General features: G+C 46.4%; 1 long non-coding RNA gene across 12 annotated transcripts in view; it reads right to left on the bottom strand.

Moving 5' to 3' along the window:
• Positions 1-12,867, bottom strand: part of LOC137312934 (uncharacterized) — a 146,850-nt gene that overhangs the window by 75,309 nt on the left and 58,674 nt on the right. The gene's annotated exons all lie outside the window — the stretch shown is intronic.

Raw genomic sequence — 12,867 nt, 5'->3', positions numbered from 1 at the left:
ATGGGGTTAGATGGAGAAGGATAGGCCTGGGGTCGTTGAGAGCTTCAGCACCGGCATGGACCTATTGGGCTGTATGGCCTTTTTCTGAGCTGTGCAGTCCACGTAATTCTGGAATCTTAGCCTACATTCGGCCCGTCATGCCTGTGCTAGCTTTTTGAAAGAACTGCCCAATTTAGTCCGACACCCCAGCGATTTCTCCATCACCCTGCAAATTATTCCTCTTCAATGACATGTTCAATTGCCTTTTGAAAGTGCCTATGGAATGTGGTTCCACCGCTCTTTTAGGTATTGCATTCCATATCATATCAAATCACGCTGAAAAAAATGTTTCTTCTTTTCCCATCGAGATATATTGCCAATTAATTTTATCTCACAGAGGCGCGGGAGAGAGAGAGAGAGAGAGGAGAGTGCGTGAGAAAGACAGAGTAGAAGGAGACAGAGAGGGTACAGACAGAGAGAGTGGGAGATGCAGGAGAGTAAGGTGTGGAAGAGAGATAGAGAGAGAGAGAGCAGAAGGAGACAGAGAGAGTACAGACAGAGAGTGTACGAGAGACAGAGATAGAGAGAGGAGAGTCGGGTGAGAAAGACAGAAAGAGAGAGAGTAGAAGAAGACAGAGAGGGTAGAGGGATAGAGGGGAAGAGAGGATGAGACAGAGACAAGAGGAAGATCAGGAGAACACGAGAAGATAAAAGAGACAATGGGGAAGGCAGAGAACGACCACAGGAGAGTGAGGGAGACCGACAGAGGGACAGATAGAGGGTGAGAAACAGACAGAGTGAAACAGGGGAGAGACGGACGGAGAGTGTGAGAGACAAGGACAGAGCGAGTGACAGAGACTGGTCGGGGAGAGAGAGAGTAGAGAGAGAGAGATCGAGAGAGAGAGAGAAACAATCAGGATCACAGCATCACAGGGCGTTGGAATAACCGAAAATGGGGGAAGACAATGATCTGTGTGGAAGGCCCAGGCTTCATCCCAGTCTCTGTTGGTAGATCTCACCCAGTGTGCGGCTCACACCCACACACAGAGAATGGGAGAGTGTAGAGGGAGCTTTACTCTGTATCCAAACTCTGTTATTCATGCCCTGAGAGTGTTTGAAGGGATAGTGTAGATGGAGCGTAACTCTCTGTCTAACTTGTGCTCTACCTGCCCTGGGAGTATTTGACGGGACACTCTGGAGGGGTTTTCACACCTTATCTAATCCGTTCTGTACCTGTCTTGTGAGTTTTTGATGGGACAGTTTCGAGGGGGAGTTAATCTGTATCGAACCGTTGCTGCACCTATCCTGGAAGTAGTTGACGGGACACTCTGGAGGGGTTTTCACTCTGTATCTAACCCGTGCTGTACATGCCCTGGGAGTGTTTGATGGGACAGTGTAGAGGGAGTTTTACTCTGTATCTAACTCGTGCTGGACCTGCCCTGGGAGTGTTTGATGGGACATTGTAGTGGGGGTTTTACTCTGTATCTAACCTATGCTGTACCTGCCAGGGGAGTGTTTGATGGGACAGTGTAGAGGGAGCTTTACTCTGTATCGAAGCCGTGCTGTTTCCAACGTTTGAACAGTTTAGACTGAGGTGGTTGATATTCCTCATGCCTCACATTCCTAAGCATTAAACACAGTGACAGTGTTTTATTTTGCTCCGCCCTGTTATTGTAAAACTCTCTCTGATCACCTCAGAATGTTCTGCCTCCCGCATGGATCCGTGTTCCACCGGCAGATGCCCCACAGGTCAGTGCTGTGTCTGGTTATTGTACCATGGGGTTTATCACTGCCAGTCCACGTCATGTCCTCCCGAAACAGGCCGAACCCACCGACTCCATCCCTCTCCCTGATGCTGAAACAGACCATTCACAATCCTTGACGTCCGATTTGACCCTGAGCTGAGATTCCGACCACATATTCTCTCCATCACCAAGTCAGCTGACTTCCATCTCTGTAATTCGCCCGTCTCCGCTCCTGCCTCTTCTCATCCATTGCTGAAACCCTTATCCGTGCCTTCGTTACTTCGAGACTGGACTATTCCAATGCTCTTCTGCCAACCTCCATCATCCACCCTTCATTAACTTCAGCTCATCCAAAACTCAGCTGCCCGTATCCTAATTCGCACAAAGTTTGGTTCAATCATCACCCCCTGTGTTCGCATTGGCTCACGGTCCGGCAACGCCTCGATTTGAAAATTCTCATCGTTGTGTTCAAAACCTTCCACGGCCATCGCTCCCCCTATCTCTGTGACCTCCAACAAGACTACAACCCCATCGTCCCCCACTGAGGTCTCGGCGCTCCTCCCATTCTGGTCCACCGCGCATCCCCGATTTCCTGCACTGCACCATTGGCAGCGTGTCTTCAGCTGCCTGGTCCCTTAGCTCTGGAATTTCCTTCCTCTGATTCACTCTCCTCCTTTATGACGCTACTTAAAATTCACCTTCTCACGATATCCCTCAATCCACAACAGCCCACCTTCTCCTCATATCACTAAACACCACCTACCTGCCTTCTCCTCATATACCTTAATCGCCAACTGCAAACCTTCTCTCCAAATCGCTAAACACGACCTACCCACCGTCTCAAAATAACCCTCAATCCCACCATCCAACCAAATCCCTCAATCCCCAACTAGCAACCTTATCCCCATATCACTAATTCCAACCTACCCACTTTCTACCCATTTTCCTTAATCTCAACTGTCCATCGTCTGCCCATATTCCTCCCTCTCACGTACCAACCTTCTCCCCTTATCCCTCAGTCCCACCGACCCACCTTCTCAAGAGTTCAGAACGTACTCCCCTAATTAAGGTGAGTTTGGAGACTCAGAATCACTCCCAGGAGTATTCCAGTTTCTGAATGGGTAAAAAGAGCTATTTTGTTCCTGATACTCAAACTTTCCCTCCAACTCTGAATCAGCTCCAACACGAACCTGGTTTCCGTAACTGCCCTCTGAACTATGGCCTCGGTATCAGACAGGCGCACCGAGCCCAGACGGGCCTGCAAAGTCCTTCTCACTCACGACTGGGAACTGGTGCCAAAGTTGGGAGATCTGCACAACAGACTCGTCAAGCAATAAGCTGACATCGTCATTATGAGCCGAGGCTCAGTAGGCAGCATCTGGCCTCATCGTAAGAAGGCCCTGCGCTCGGACCCCACACACACCAGAGACTTGAGCATCTTAATCCAGGTCGACAATTTCCTATGCCAGTACTGTGGGAGCGCCGCATGCTCAGAGGGTCAGTACTGAGGGAATGCTGCACTGTCAGAGGAGCAATACTGAGGAAGCGCCGCACGGCCGGAGAATCAGTAATGCGGGAGTGTTGCACCTTCGGAGGGTCAGTAAAGTGGGAGTGCTGCACTGTCGGATGGTCAGGACTGAGGGAGTGTTGCACTGTCGGAAGGTCAGTACTGTGAGAGCGGTGCACTGTCGGAAGGTCACTACTGAGAGAGCGCTGCAGTGTTGGAAGGTCAGTACTGAGGGAGGGCTGTACTCTTTGAAGTGTCGTCATTTGGATGAGATGTTAAACCGAGTGCACTCGTCTCAGTCTTAAATGGCCGATCCCTTATCTGGGGAATGGGGAATGAATATTCCCCAAAGTTCCAGATTCGCCAGTCAGTGGTGTCACCATCTGTCCTGTCAAGTCCCCTCAGAATACTATATGTTTCTATGAGATGAGAAAGAAATATGATATGTTGATGGGGTTAGATGAAGAAGAGTGGTGGGAGGCTCGTGTGGAACATAAACCCCGGCATGTATCTATTGTGCCGAATGGCCTGTTTCTCAGCTGTACAGTCTAAGTTTTTCTGGAAACTTAGCATATATTGGGCCCGTCATGCCTGTGCTCGTTCTTTGAAAGAACTCCCCAATTTAGTCCAGATTTTGCTCCATAACCCTGCAAACTAGTCCTCTTCAATGATATGCCCACTTGCCTTTAAAAAGAGCCTGTGGAATGTGGTTCCACCGCTCTTTCAGGAAATGCATTCCAAATCATAATGAACCTCAGTGAAAAAATGTTTTCAAATTTACCCGAGATCTTTGGCCAATTATTTTGTTATCACAGAGAGGAGAGCTGAAGAAAGAATATAGAGCTGAAGAAAGAGGGAGAGTGTATAGAGAGACAGAACGAGTATAGTCAGAGAGAGAGCAGGAGAGAGAGAGAAACATCTGGAGATTAAGGTGAGAAGGAGAGACAGAGTGAGAGGGGATGAGACAGGGTAAGAGAGAGAGAAGGTGAGCACAAGAAGAGAAACAGAGACAGCGGGGAAGACAGAGAAAGATAAGGGGGATAAGGAGAGAGACCGACACAGGGCCAGAGAGAGAAAAAATAAATCAGAGAGAGAAAAAAAAACAGGGAAGACAAACAGAGAGAGTGACGACGAGCTCAGGTGGTGAGAGCGTGATATTAATGCCACAATGGGCTCAGGTTTGATCCCTGTAAGGACCATGAACGTTCTTTTTATTAAGAGCGCAGTTTCCTCTCTTTATTTTAGACTGCGAGCGAAATATAAATGCAAAGTTTGGAAGGAAATTCACTCAGAACAGAGCATCGGAGAAGCATTTTCATGTTGGTGCTGTCAGTCCCGGATCATTCTGTGTCTGTTTAAAAGGGGTGAGCTGTCAAGTCCAGGATCATCCTGTGTCTGTTTTAAAGGGGTGAGCTGTCAGTCCAGGATCATCCTGTGTCTGTTTTAAAGGGGTGAGCTGTCAGTCCAGAATCATTCTGTGTCTGTATTACTGGGATGTGCTGTCAGTACCGGATCATCCTGTGTCTGCTTTAAAGGGGTGTGCTGTCAGTCCTGGATCACAGACTCAAGTTACTGTTCAGAGCCTGAAACCGTCGACGGCTCGATCACACTGGAGATCACAACCCACTGAGGGGAACTGGGGCATGAAAAGCTTTCAATTAATGAAACAAATACTTCAAACAGGAAGAATTGAGCCCCCACAGAAATACGGAGATCAGAGGAGCCTGCAGCGAAGGCAAAGCAGTTATGAACGGAGATTTCAATTTTCCCATTGTCTGCGGTATAGTGCATTTCGGACTGTTTACTGAAACAATATCATAGAACGGGGAGGATATAACTATCACGAAACGGAGCACAAGCTTGAAAGGAAAAGACTGAGGAGTGACCTGATAGAAAACTTTAAGTTTAATGATAGGTTCGATAGGGTAGACGGAGAGAAAATGATGTCATCCGCGAGTGAGAGCAGACCAAGGGGTTACAAATCGAAGCTGATCACTGATAAATCCAATATTAATTCAGGAGACACTCCTTTGCCCAAGGAGTGGTGAGCGTGAGCAACTCGCTACCACAAGTGAGTTGAGGCGACGAGCAAAGATGCTGCTAAGATTAAGCTAGATAAACACACGAGGGAAAAGGGAATAGAAGGATATGTTGATTGGGTTCGATGAAGAAGGGTGAAAGGAGGATCATCTGCAGCATAAGCAACGGCATGGACTCTTTGGGACGAATGGCTTGTTTCTGTGCTGTACAGTGTATGTAGGGGGTAAGAGAAAGAGGGAGAGTGAAGGGAGAAAGAGAGATTAGAGGGAGAGAGAGAGAACACGAGAGAGACAGACAGAGACAGACAGAGAAAGAGATGGAGTTTGAGGAACAGAATATCGAGAAAGATAGGAGGGATAAGTAAATAGAGACAGAAGAAGATGTTTTGGAAATGCCTGTGAGCTGTTGGCAGCTGAACAATAGCCACTTGTTGCTGCTTCAATGGATTTGTTCCAGGAAGAATTTCGACAAAAACAGCAATTTGTATCTTAACATCAATCGGATTGAGAGAGTGGAGCAGACATAGAAGGAAGGGAGAATGACCGATAATGGGGGAAGGCATTGATCTCTGGGAAAGGCCCAGGCTCCATCCCGGTCTCCGTTCGTAGATATCACCTGGTGTGGGATTGAGACCCACACACAGAGCATGGGAGAGTGCAGAGGGACTTTTACTCTGTATCTAACCTGTGTTGTAACTCCCCCGGGAGTGTTTGATGGGACAGTGTTAAAGGAGCTTTACTCTGTATCTATCCGTTGTTGGACCTGCCCTGGGACGGTTTGATGGAAGACTGCAGTCATCTGTTACGAACCCCAACTTCACCTGCCCTAGGAGTGCTTGATGTGACATTGTAGAGGGTGCTTTACTCTATATCTGACCCATTTTATACCTGTCCTGGGCACAGTTTAAACTAAGGTGGTTGGTATTTCCCATGCCTCATATTCCAAAGCATTAATTCCGTGACAGTGTCTCTGTTGGTGAGCCCTGTTATTACAAGAATCTTTCTGTTCACACCGGAAGGTTCTGTCTCTTACTTGTGTTCTGTTACTCGAGCAGTTCATTCACAGGTCAGTGCTGAGTGTGGCAATTGTATCATGGTGGTGGGGGCATCATTCCCAGGCCCACCATCGTGCAGACGCAGAGAAAGTAGATCGCAGTCCAGACACTGAGAATTGAGATCAAACCAGACATTGAAAGAGGAGTAAACAGTCCAGACAGTGAGAGGAGATCACAGTCCATACAGTGAGAGAGGCGATCACAGTCCAGACACTGAGAGAGGCGATCAGAGTCCAGACACTGAGAGAGGTGATCACAGTCCAAATACTGCGAGGGTATTACAGTCCAGACACTGAGAGAGTGGATCACAGTCCAGCCATGAGAGAGGAGTTCACAGTACAGACACTGAGAATATCAGGAGCAAAATTTTAAAAAAATGCACTCGGGGTTATAATCTCTGGATTATTACCTGAGCCAGGTGCAAATAGTCGGAGGGATAAGCAGATTTGGGAGGAGAACACATGGATGAAGGAGTGGTTCCATTTCGTGGGACACTGGCACCTATACTAAGACAGGATGGAACTGTACCGTTGGGAGCGGCTCCACCTGACCCGGGCGGGGACCAGGATCCCAGCGCTAAGGATAAATCGGGCTTTAAGCGAGTAAATGGGGTGTAGGGCTCAGTTGGAAAGGAATATAAATAACAATTCTAGAACAAAAGGGAAGAGACTATCGTCAGAAATTTTGCTTTAAGCACTGAAGGCAAAGGAAAAATTGAAAGATGTAAAGTAATTAAATCGGGAGGGAGAAACAAGGAAAGTGTGAGAAATACAATATTACAATATGGGTAGGGTGTGTGGCCCAAATAAGAGTTCTTTATCCAAACGCATGAAGCAAAAGCAACGAATTGAATGAAATGCGGGCACAAATTCAACCGACAGGGTACGAAATGGTAGCCATTACTGAGGCATGGCTGCACAACAGTCAGGAATGGGAACTGAATATCGCAGGTTATAATGTCTATCGGAAGGATAGGAGAACTGGGAGAGGGGGAGGAGTATCCTGAGTGATTAAGGATGAAAATACTTCATTGATTAGAGAGGATACAACGATAGGTAAGCAGGCAGTGGAAACTTTATTGGAAGAATTAGGAAATAGAAAAGTAATTAAGAACAAAGTGGGTGTTGTGTATGGACCCTCTTGCAGCAGCTGCAGAATGTATAAATGCGGAGATTAGACAAGCAGTGTGTTTGTAAAGGGGATATATTTTATCTTTCTTATAGATTGGGATAAACAGACGAGCTCATGTCAGAAAGGTAACGAATTTCTGGAGGAGGTTCAGGAAAGATTTCTGCAACAATATATCCGAGGACCAACAAGGGGGCGGGCCATACTAGAATTAATAATGAGTAATGGGGCTGATTAGTTAATAGCCTAACGGTGCACGAACATTGATCTGAATTGGAAAACTGTACATGTCACTCCACTAATTAAGAAAGGTGACAGACGGAAACCAGGGAATTTTGGACCAGTTCGCCAAACACCTGTTTTCGAGAAATTACTCGAGTCTCAAATTAAGGATAGTGACTGAACACCTTGAACATTTTCAGCTGATCAGTGAGAACCAGCATGGATTTTGTTTTGAAGAGGTGACTGAAGTCGTGGACAGGGGAATGTCTATGGAGTTTGATTCTATGGACTTCCAAAAGGCATTCGATAAAGTCCCTCAGAAGAGGCTGTTTGCTAAAGTTGAAGCTGATGGAATTGAGGGAAAATGATTGACCTGGTTAGGAAATTGGCAGAGCGGCAGGAGACATTGGGCCAGAAATCGCTACGAGCGGCGAGGCAACGCTCACTGCAGCTATTGCGAATTAAATTAACAAAAATACTGACTGTAGGCTCTGTGGCGATGAATTGCTTGAATTTGAACTTTACAAAAATTGTGCTCTATCAACCCAGCCTCTGAGCAGCGTGATTTGCCGCGCAGCTGGAAAGGTGTGTGAGGAGAAGACACGACCACAAAAATCGGTAAGGATGAGAATACCTGCCCACAGAATCAGGCTGCATTGCTCAAACAATCAAGCAGACTTAATTCCTTTAAAGTTAGCATGCTGTATGGCATTCTAAATTATTTTAAAAATCAAAAAACAAAGAAATAATTGAATTAAATTAAAGAGACAGAAGGGAAATGTTTAAAAAATAATGTTGTAATTTTCATTCTTCTTCAATAACCAAAAACTAATAAACTAAAGTGTAACATGAGAGTCCTCGTTTATAAAAGTTAATCTTTACTTGTTTGGCAGTCATTAAAACTTACCGAACAGTTAAAATTCAGTTTGGACTTTGTATTAACTAGAATGAGAAGTGGACTTCAAGGGTTAAATAATGAAGTGAGATTTCACAAACTAGGGTTGCATTCTCTGGAATTTAGAAGATTAAGGGGTAATTTTTTCGAAGTTTTCAAGATATTAAGGTGAAATGATAGGGTAGATAGAGAGAAACTAGATCCGCTGGTTGGGGAGTCCAGCACTCGGGGTCTGAGAACATAAAATAGAGCCAGAACTTTCAGGAGTGAAGTTATGAAACACTTCTACACGCAAAGGGTGGGAGATGTTTGGAACTCTCTTCTGCAAACGGAAGTTGATGTTAGCTCAATTGATAATTTTAAATCTGAGGTTGTTAGATTTTTGTTAACTCTGTTAATATTGGATTTAAGGCGGGTGAATGAAGTTCAGTCAGAGATCTGCCATGATCCCAATGAATGGCGTAACAGGCTCGAGGGATCAAATGGCATACCCCTGTTCCGACGTTCCTGGTCAATGTCATCACCCACCCCAATCTTCAGCAGGCGGCGCTGGTGACCAGCAGTGACAGATCAAAGAGAGACAGAGAAAGCGGCAAGAGGAACAGAGACAGAAGCAAAAAGGTTGAGAAATGGGGAGAGGAAGTGAGAGAGAAAAATGAAGACATCGACATAGAGTTCGGGAGAGTGAACGAGAGAGACAGAGAGGTGACAAAGAGAGATTGAAAAAGAGAGGAGAGAGCAAGAAATAGAGAGAAGTAGGAGAGGCCGAAAGAGAGACAGACAGAGAGTGAGAGACGAGGATAGAGGGAGAGACGAGGATAGGGGGAGAGATAGCTGAGGTAAAGAGAGAGAGACGCAGAAGGAAACGGAGAAAGGGAGAGAGAGAGAGAGACGAATGGAGGTGGGGTGGGGGGAGAGTGATAACGATGGAGAGGGAGACAGAGAGATCGTGATTGAACGGCAGAGAATCAGCAGAGAGAGAGAGACATGGAGAGAGAGACAGAATTATAGAGACAGAGATATGGTGGGGGAGAAAGAATCAAAGACACAAACAGAGGGAGAAACAGACAGAGAGAGAGGGCGGAGGGAGGAAGAAAGAGAGGGAGAGACTGAGATGGATCAATGAGTGTAGATGGAGGGAGACAGAGAGAGAGAGTGCGAGTCGAGACAGATAGACGAGGGTAGATATGGAGAGACGGGGAAAGAAAGAGATAGAGAAAGAAAGTGGAGGGTGAGTGCCTGGAAAAGAGAGAATTAGAGGGAAATATTCAGAGGGAGAGAGTGAGAGGGAGATAAAGGGACAGAGTTACACAGTACAGGGCGAGAGACAGAGAGAGAGACAGAGAGATGGGGATGGGACATAGAGTGTAGTGGCACAGACTGTAGTGCACAGAGTGTAGTGGCACAGAGTGTCGTGGCAGAGAGAAAGAGACCGTATAAAAGGGAAGCTTGAAATTGAAGGTGAGATATATAGAAAGGGAGAGAGTTAGTGACTGAGAGAGGTGGAGACGAGAGGTGGAGAGGGAGAGAGATGGAGAGTGGAGGGAGAGAGTGAGGGGAGAGAGTGAAGAACGAAAGACGATGACACAGTGCAGAGGCAGAGAGACACCGAGAGAGGCAATGACGAGGCGGGGCAGTGACAGAGAGACAGGCAGACAGACTTTGAGAATCTGAAAAATACGGACAGAGAGATAGTGGGGTTGAGGGAGAAAGAAAGAGACAGACAGATGGAGAAACAGACAGAAAGAGAAAGAAACATTGGAGACAGAGAAACGGAAGAGAATTAATGAGAGATGGGGATGAGTCAGAGACAGAGAGAGAGAGAGAGAGAGAAAGGGGGAGAGACATGGAGGAGAGGGTGAGAGCTCGTAAAGAGCGAGGAGAGTGCGACAGAAACAGAGATAGAGGACGTGAGAGAGAAAGGGAGAGAGGAAGGGGTGAGATAGCGAGCAGAGGGAGAGCACGAGCAGAGAGCGATGAGGGTGAGACACAGAGAGAGAGTGAGGGGTTTCGGGAGGGGGACAGGGAAAGAGAGAGAGATTCCCACCGACCGATCTTCTACCAATTTCACTCAACACAATCACCCAACCTTCTCACAATATCCCTCAACAAAACTTACCACCTTCTCACCATATCCATCAACCCCACCGACCGAATTTCTCCCAACATCACTCAACCCCACCTACACACATTTACACAATATCCATCAATACCCACCTGCACACATTCTCCACATTTCACTCAAACTGCATCTAATCACCTTCTCCACATATAACTGACACACGGCTACCCAACTTCTCCCCATATCTCGCACTCCCTCTTACCATCCATCTCCCAAGATCACTCTAACCCACCGAACCACCTTCTCACAATATCTCTCAATCATAACCTACCCCCTTTATTAATATTTCCCACAATCACGCCTAACCAACTCCTCACCATATCCGTCCACCCCACCTACCACCTTCTCCACATATTCCTCAATCCCAACCGACACACCTTCTCCCCATGTCACTCAACCACACCATCCCACCTTCACACAAAATCCCTCAATTCCCAACTACAAATCACCCCCTCATATCCCTCGATCCCAACCTACCCACATTCTCTCCTTATTCCTCAAATCCACCGACACAACTTCTCAACCTATCCCTCAAACCCCAGAGACCCAAATTCTCACCATATCCCTCAGTACAACCTAACCAACTCCCAATAACACTCAAATCACAGCCAGAAACCTTCTCCCCATAACAATCAACCCCACCTGCCCATATTCTCACAACATCCCTCATTCCCCACCAACACACCTTCCCAACATATACCTCAATCCCATCTACCAACTTCTAACCATGTCAGTCAATCCCAACTAACCACATTCCCAGATCCCTCAATCAACATCCATGCACCTTAACCCCATATCCCTCAATCCCACCAACCCAACTTCTCAGCATAGTCCTCAATCCCCACCAAAATACTTTCCTTCCGTATCCCACAAAAGCACCATCTCAGCAGATCATTCAAACACACCCAACCACCTTCTCACTATATCCATTAATTACCACTTAACCACCATCTCACCATATCCGTCTACCGCACCAACAAACATTCTACCCATATCCCTCAATCCTCACCTACATACCTTCTCCCCATAATCACTGAACCCCACCGACCCGCATTCACAAAAATCCCGCAATCCACAACTACCTCTCATATCCCTGAACCCCCTATTGACGTATTTCCGCCATATCCTTCAATTCCCACTTCATCATGGGTGACTTAGCATTAAATTGTGGAGTGTGTCCGAGATGATATTTTAGACCAGTATGTTGAGGAGCTAATTTGGGAACAGGCTATCCTAGATTGGGTATTGAGCATTGAGAAGCGGTTAATTCATAACCTTGTTGTGCGGGGTGCTTTCGGGAAGAGTGACCGTAACATGCTAGAATTCTTCATTAAGATAGAAAGTGAAGTCGTACAATCCGAAAGTAGGATACTAAATCTAAACAAAGGAAACGAGGAAGGTATGAGGAGTGAGTTGGCTATGATAGATTTGGAACCTTCATTAAAAGGCATGACGGTGGATAGGCAATGGCTGACATTTAAAGAAAAATGCATGAATTGCAACAGTTATACATTCCAATCTGGCACAAAAAGACAAAACGAAACGAGTCCCAAACATGGCAAACAAAAGAAATTATGGATAGGATGAGATCCAAAGAGGAGTCATAGAAATTTGCCAGAAAATGTAGCAAGCCTGAGGATTGGGAGCTGTTTAGAATTGTGCAAAAAAAGAGCCAAGAGATTGATTGAGAGGGAAAAATAGAGTATGAGTGTGAACTTGCAAGGAACATAAAAGCGGATTGCCAGAACTTCACAAGAGGGAATATGATATTGAGATAGAGGATCAGCCATGATCATATTTAATGGTAAGGCAGGCTCGAAGGGCCGAATGGCCTACTCCTGCTCCTATTTTCTATGATTCGATGACTCGGTTGCCTAGATTTCCACTTTCAGCAGGTGGTGTCAGATCGACCGTCCATTACACACCATGCCACATTTTCACATCGATTCCATTAAAAGTAATTGACAGAATATTATGGGCTGATTGCCTGCAATTTCCGAAAGTGCTCTCCCGGGGAGTGACGCTCCACCGCAAGTTGCACTGCCCGGATTGTGAGTCCGCTGAAGGTCGAATTAACCCCCGGTGATAACTGGGGGAGAACAAAACCCTGCACGGCCTCGGTTTCGCGCTCTCCACAGTTTGTTTGATTAGTTTCCCTTTTCGGGTCTTGCACAT

Source organism: Heptranchias perlo, unplaced genomic scaffold (assembly GCF_035084215.1).
Source record: "Heptranchias perlo isolate sHepPer1 unplaced genomic scaffold, sHepPer1.hap1 HAP1_SCAFFOLD_44, whole genome shotgun sequence".
Lineage (NCBI taxonomy): Eukaryota > Metazoa > Chordata > Chondrichthyes > Hexanchiformes > Hexanchidae > Heptranchias > Heptranchias perlo.
Note: the sequence above shows the minus strand (reverse complement) of the source record. Positions and strands in the feature narration are given on the sequence as shown.